Genomic DNA, 7,905 nt, shown 5'->3' on the forward strand with positions numbered 1-7,905 from the left:
TTATTTTTTTGCAACATACAAGCAATAATTCTTAGTTTAAAAAATTTTATTGGTAAAAACATCATTGGATTACAAATCAATTGAAATGGGAAAGAACAATATACTAAATTGAATGAAATAATTTTTATAGTAAATTAAACATATTAGTTTAAGGAATTAATTTTAATGGAATACACTGAAACTATGAATGAAGAAATTTATAAGCTCTCAGCCATAAACTATTTGACTAATTTCTAGTACTTAAAAAGAAGAGAATAAGAACAAAAAGATTGAAGAAAACTGTCACAAAGATTTATAAATATTTTATGTAACATGCATATACATTATGCAGTATCAACATTAAAATTTTGCAATATAAAACAATTAGAAGAAGTTTACATTTAAAGAAAGAATCTTGAACTGTTTAATAATAAAAATATAATTTGAATTTTAATCTACAAAGAATATATAATAGCAAATTTCCTCAGATTTAATGTTTAGAAAATATATTTAAAAACTTTTGTATAACAATTTTAAATAGGCCATAGTAAAATGTTATTAACCCAATTAAAGATCTAGTACAAGAATTTTTTTTTCTTAAATTGCTACCACAGTAACCCCCAAAAATTTTTAGAACAAAAATAACTAATACATAATTAAGATTATAAAAGTCCTGATAAGATTAAAATTAATTAAGGTATTTAAGTAAATTAAGATTAAAAGTTATAAATGATTATGAAAGCTCCATAAGGTCCAAACATTTCTCTCTGAACAGTTTCACTACTGCTCTTTCTACTACTGTTAATGGTTTTTAGAAAATGAAAGCTTGTAATTATTTCCGGCTGAGGTTATTACAGGTTATTTTAAATGCAGAAGAGGAGACGAAGAATAAATTCTGTCAACCTATAAGAGATAAAAATACATTATTTAAAAGTGTAATTAAAAAAAAAACAAATAAATAAAAGGTTAATAAATCCTTTCTTTACAATTAATTTAATTTTTTTTATACTGTTACATCATTATCATTCGATTACATTTTGTTCTTCTACGGAATCAGTGATTAACATTTGCTACGCTATCAACTTCTCCTAATACAATCAACCAATAATATCAAACTTTTTCCTAATACAATTTCGACTACTCCCCCTTAAAATTTACACAAAATTCTAACACAATTTCAAACATTAAAAAAAATTTAATTTTTTATTATATTTCAGTGAAATTGTTTAAAAGTAATAGTAGTGTTTCAAAATGGTCTACACCACATAAAATTAAACTGTCTTTATAGAATATTCATTTAGAAAAAATAATAAATAAATTTAAGCTATGCTCAAAATACACAAAGTTACTACTTTACTAAATTTGAAAAGAAATAACTTCCTACGGCTCAAAAATAAATTGCCTATTAATGAGCACTCGAATAGTGCAGACTGTTACTTCCAATTTGTATATTTTTGAGGAAAATGAAGTTAGCAATCAAGTAATAAAATAGTAACAACTCTTCATTAATATTAAAACAATATTTATAAAATGCATAGATTAAAAGTTTCAATTTACTTTGACAAAACTTGAATTTGATGAGCACAATGAGACGTAGGCTATATATGTGGTATTTCGTGAGGATTGCTTAATATGTCTTTTTAAATACCTTATCAAAAATTAGTATTAGCGAATTAGTATTTAAAGAAAGAAAAAAAAACTGTCGAAATTTTACAAATCACTGTGCTGGAAGACAAAAGAAATATACAACATGACACATTTGACAGTATAAAAAACACATTTTCAAGCTTCAACATCCAATTAAACCTGTTCTGATGTTAATTATATCTATATTTTTCAACTGTAAATAGTCAGATTTCAATAGTGCGTATGTTTCTCTTATACCTTTATACTAATTGTAACATACACGCTTTTTGTTTTCCCTTTTGATAAGGATTATAAAAATACACATCAAAAGCGGTATTTAGAGAACACGCTGTATATATTAAGTATTGTAAAGTTCGTAAAACTAGCACATTTGAATCAAATTATTTAAGATTTTGCATATCATATGTTTCCAAAAAGAAAAATTTTTTTGCTCTTTCTTAGAGCAAATAATGTAACTTTGAACAAAAAAAAATTTACTATTACATAAGTTAATAGAAATAAAAGCAAGTCCATAGGAATTCAATTTTGTAACTGTAGCATAGTATAAAGCATCATGAACAGTCCAAGATGAAGTCGACAAAATAAATATTAAACATTTTTATTCAACAACAAAATTTTCTATAGTTCATCAAGATAAAATTCTCATAAAAATAACTCATGAATAATTTTAAATTATTATACATGGAAATAAGATATTCTTTGTATGAAACAATTTTAGTGTCAAGTAAGCTAGTGTGTATCTGGTTAAATAAAACATAAGACATTTGGCAAAAAAGATAAAGTCAAACAAACAGACATTTTAAAATTCTCAAGCAAATTTGTATCAAACCAATATAAAAAGATCAAACCAATAAAAAAAGATCTTAATATTAAGCTAGAATGGCTGAATTTAAAATGGCTGAATTGTAATATAGAATTGACAACTAATCTAATTTCTAAATGAGACATGTGGATCTCCATGTTTTTAAAATTCCACACTTATCATGACACAAAATTTTATCTATAAGCAATTTTTCTTTAATTAAATATAGTAGTAGTAAGTATAGTAGTAAAATGTAGTGGTCCACCCGCATAAAAATGTTTGGCAACTTAACTGACCAAAAACGTCTATCTAAAATGTACAATAATCGGTTAAGTATCAATTTGAAAAAAATTCGTAACGCAAAATGTTGTGTATTAATAAAAATTATTAATACACAAACAGATCGGGAATAAATGAACTATTAGTCATGGAATATATATTTTGTGTTTATATCAGATTATTCAGTTCAGAAATACTTCTAATAATCTATTACTACACAAAGATATCATATGTACATTAGTATAACGTATATTAGTATGTGATATAATTAGTAGTATTTAAAATAGAAAACGTAATATTCATTTTAAAAGCATATATAGTTGATTATAAACGAAGAAATTCTCACTTACCCGATAATATAGAGAAGTTTTCAAATCCTATTAATACGTCCAGATTTCTTGATAGAAAGGTTCAAAATAAACATATTCCCTGTAAACAAAAACAACTTCTTCTAAAATCGTCACATTTCCCTAAAAATATTTCCCTACTGGTGAATGCGCGCTTACTTTGATCAAAGTACTTTGATCGTGTCAACCAACACCTCCTAGAAAGAACAGGCCTCAGCACGGGTTACCATAAATATCCCTTAGTAGTCCAAACGTAATGACATATTTTATATTTTCAATCGCTGCGCAGCTTAGCACCCCTAACGTAATGACATCTTTCTTATTTTTCGTCTACTGCGCAGTTAACTTCGTCACATCGGACTACTAAATTGATCCGTGCTGAGGCCTTTCTACTTCTAGGAGGTGTTGTGTCAACCCACCTTAAGTGTAGTTGACGTATGACCGAAACAGTAGGCGAAAATTTACAGGTTGACCTACGTCATCAACGATGTCACTAGCTCTCCTCGTTCCAAACTTTGTTTCGAACGGAGCAAACAATATGGCGTTTTTCATGTAGTTTAAAGTGGGTCAACTAAATATTTGAATATATTAATATATAGTCGAATTTAACCACTGAAATTGCAAAGAAAGTGTTGCATATATTAATATTATGTTAATCTCTTTTTATGATATTAATTGGAGTAGCTTATTAATTGTAAATGATTATGAAAACTTTTTGTTCATATGAGTGGGAGAATTTGTATTTAATATTTACCATATAAAATGTATTTATAATCAGGAAATCGGAAATTTGTGAATTTTATTATTTGGAAAATGTTATTTCTAATTTATGTTTAATTTTTCTTAAAATATGTATATTATATTAAATAAATTTTTTTTTATAATATTGAGACAACTTATTAATTGTAAATAATAATGAAAATTTAAAAACAAATTAAAAAGTTATGTAAGGAGCATGAATAAAGTCAGATAAGTTAGTGAAAATTATAAAGCATTTAAGATACACGTTTTTAAAATAGTAAATTTACCAATAAATTTGAGCTAAAATGATAGGAAGTAAAAAAAAAAAATATTATGTAAACAAGATCTTAACACAGACGTTGACAGATCTTAAAACATATTTACAACCAAATTATGAAATAAATTTGGATGACTTGAATGTTACGTTCACTGTAACAAATAAAATATTACTATGAAGGTAATTTAAAAAATTTTGATTTAGACTGACAAATGCAAATTTTATTCCATAAAAAGTGATAACAGTAACATTTGCCAAATATAAAAGCTGTATAACTAAATATGTATACAAACATTAATTAAAAAAAAGTTAAATTAAAAAATTTCATAAAAATTTGAATTATATTTATTTGAAATGCATGTGAAATTAATATTATTAAATAAGTAAAATTTAAACACCTATGTGAATACATAGATTAATAAATCTGAATGTTAAATAAAATTTTATGTGTGGGATAAGTAAGTTTTAAAGAATTCTAAAAAAATTCATGTTGCACTTTCCTATCGAATAAAATAGGAATCTGAGATTTTTAAGATAAATTCATATATAACACCTAAAAAAATTTTTTTTTTCTCACATTTTAAAATGAAAATTCGAAATTCAAAATTTTAAAATAATTTAGCTATTCTATGTATTAAAATTCTGGAAACTGAACTTAGTATTGACCCTTTTAACATTACACTACACTGCACTATCATAGCACTGCACATTAACATAGCACTACACTAGTTACGTTAAGAAATAATCTAATATTAATTATCTAATAATAAGGTATCTTAATTTTCTCAAAAAATTAATGCATAATACTGTTAAAAACTAATTAATGATGATGTTGACAAATATAAACAAGAAAAAATCTCAAGCCAAAATAAATCTGAGTTTAAACTAAAACTCTGTGCAGATTTAACCATATGTATACATATTAAATAAGTTAGTTACATAATTTATTCCTATTTAGTAGTTAGAAACTAAAGGTTATGAGAATTAGCAGCAATAATCAGAAAATCTTAAGCAAACAAAATTAACAATAACTACAAATTTAATCATCAGAGATAATTAAATAAACAGATATTAGTATTGATAAATACAATCTAATTATAGATTGAAAATTAATTTCAGAACTTTTTAAAACAATGCATGCCTTTCCGTAACTAAAGAAAAAAATTAGATGTTGGTCAAGACTATGTAACAAATTCTAAATAAAACAAGACATTATTAAAAACATGAAACAAGAGTTAAAAACATTGACGCTTAAATTTTTATACATCAAAATTAAAGATAACTTAACCATTTTGAAACTTTTTTTTATAGCTTTTAATGCACTTAACTCGTAAAATCTACTTAAATTAGGAATAAGTCCCTTAGAAGCGCTATATAAATTTATTTATTTCAATAATAAACTAAAAATCTTGTCGTCTTAAATTCACATGGGAAATGCCATTGAAATGGTTCGTCCGAAAAAATGTTTGGAAGGAGGCGGGGCTTGACGTATCTATCATTCGCCGTTAGATATGGGTGCGACATTTCATTGTTTCAATTAAGCGGGTCTTCATTAAATTCTTCTGCATTAAATGAAATACAAAGCTTATTTTTTTGTTATAGCGCCGACATAATCGTTTGTATCTGTTAACGAAGTTGTGTTTATAAGCGTTTTTTAAAAGGTCGTAATAAAGCTAGGATAAAAAAAATTACATATTATATTACCTCCATAACCACTTCTATATTTTCATAACTTTCGAGAAGTGAACTACTTTTCCTACTCATGCATTAATTAAAATTAATAATTTCACAATAACTTTTAATCCTTAATAATGAAATGATTATTACAATAAAGTTTATTTACTTAAAAGAGTTCAATTTTTTTTTATTGTTTAGCAGAGACTTTGTTTCAAATTCTATATTCATTAATTAAACTTAATGGTTCTGCTCGATAAAAATTTACAATTTTTTTAAAATTTTATTTGATTTTCAGTTATTATGAAATTCTTTAAATATTTTTCGACGTATAGATTATTTAGCAATAATGCGAAAAGCTGAAACTTATAAATGTATAATATTTATAAATGCTTAAGAGAATTGTAGCAGCTATTTTGTACTAATTATTTTAGTTGAAATGTTCATAATAAACCGTTTAATAATAGTAATCGTAAAATTCATTGAACAATTCAGTATTACATTTTTAAAAGCAAGTATAATTTAATAATTATTTCATTTTATAATTGTAAAACGGTAGATAAGTAACTTCGTCATAAAGTATTACATGATACGAGAATATTATACGATTGCTTTATAATGAAAGAACCACAGTTTAAGTTATAAACTTTTTGTGGAAAAGAAGAAGAAAAATAATTTTTTTCCTGTCATCGGTGTTAGCGATTAGAGAGTCTTTTATCTTACAAATATTAAGTCAATATTGTTCCCTTTTAAATAAAAATGCCTTTTGCTCCGGGAAAAAAAAATTACTTGAATTCTGTCATGTTTTTGGATTTTGTCAATAGAAATTCCCTAATTATCGCAGCAAAGACTTTTAAATTTCCTATCAAACTTTCCTTTATTATAATTTTGTGTAAATAATTATTAATAATAATATGAAGGACTATTTAAAAAGAAAATTGAGAATGTCCAAATTTAGTGAATTAACTGTTTACACAATCAGATCAATAATGTTTTTCACAATTTACAAATGGAGAAAAATTCTTTTACAGTTTAAAAGTGAAGAGAAAAATAATGTTAAGATTAAATTTATAAAGTAACCCGAAGGAAGTTGAAGTAATGGCATTAAAATCGAAAGTTCAAAAGAAAAAAAAAATCACGTTTTATTATACAGTGAGGAGTAAACAAAAGTCTAAAACTAACTTTTGATCTAATAATCAGATGTTTACGTTCAATCTTAATGGATCGAGAGGGTGACCTCAATTGAGTTGAATGTTGGGTTTAATGGCACAAAGTCCACAGAAGGACATGCTGCGCCAAACAAACGGTTTTAAAATAAAATCCTAGGTAGATGTATACTACAAGTTTTCCCCATCAAAATCACACGGCATTTATAAAACTGAATACAACGAAACCAACGCATTCAAGAGTAAGTAAAACAAGATAAAATTTAAATGTAGTTAAGTATCATAAAACAGTTGCATTCAAAGCTGAATAAAGACACATAAAATTGTAAATAGGATAAAAACTGTTATATACAGTATAAGAGACCAATTGCGCGTAGAAACGCAAAAATGTTAGGATGATGGCAGTCACCTAACAAATCCTGCAGTGTTAAAATAGAACTACCAAAAAAGGTTAAACGATGACGGTTAAAACATGGGCAATAAATTAAAATGTGATGGATTGTGAGTAAAACGTTGCAAGTATTGCAGTGAGGAGAGGGTTCATCAAACAGCAAGTGAAGGTGGGTCAATCGAGTGTGGCCAATTCGAAGACGAGTAAGTTTGACGTCTGCCCTACGATTACGTAGCACAGGCAATGGATCTAAATCAATTTTTATAGCGCGCAATTTATTATTAATTTGGAGATCCCACTGCTGCAACCATAGAGACTTTGTAAGCTGTCGTACGTGTGTTTTTATATCTTGGTATGGTATAGACAGAGAGAAAGGGTTTGTAGCAGATCGTGCGGCAACATCGGCCAAGTCATTGCCCGGAATTCCGACATGACTTGGGACCCAACAAAATAAAATATCAAACCCATTTTTATGAAAAGAATTTAACAGATGATGTATAAAATTTAAAATTGGGTGAGTCGATTCTTCGAAATGTCCCAATTGGCGCAACACGCTCAAACTATCTGAATAAATGCAATATTTTCGAGTAGGCAGTGATGAG

The 7,905-nt window shown here is 26.3% G+C and overlaps 1 long non-coding RNA gene across 1 annotated transcript; it reads right to left on the minus strand.

The window, feature by feature from the left end:
* Positions 1-286: 286 nt before the first annotated feature.
* LOC122271070 (uncharacterized) lies at positions 287-3,729 on the minus strand. Its single transcript, XR_006226145.2, has 2 exons — positions 3,058-3,729; positions 287-882 (listed from the first exon to the last, which is right to left on the minus strand). It is a non-coding gene; the product is annotated as an uncharacterized lncRNA (long non-coding RNA).
* Positions 3,730-7,905: the final 4,176 nt, after the last annotated feature.

Source organism: Parasteatoda tepidariorum, chromosome 10 (genome assembly GCF_043381705.1).
Source record: "Parasteatoda tepidariorum isolate YZ-2023 chromosome 10, CAS_Ptep_4.0, whole genome shotgun sequence".
Taxonomy (NCBI): domain Eukaryota; kingdom Metazoa; phylum Arthropoda; class Arachnida; order Araneae; family Theridiidae; genus Parasteatoda; species Parasteatoda tepidariorum.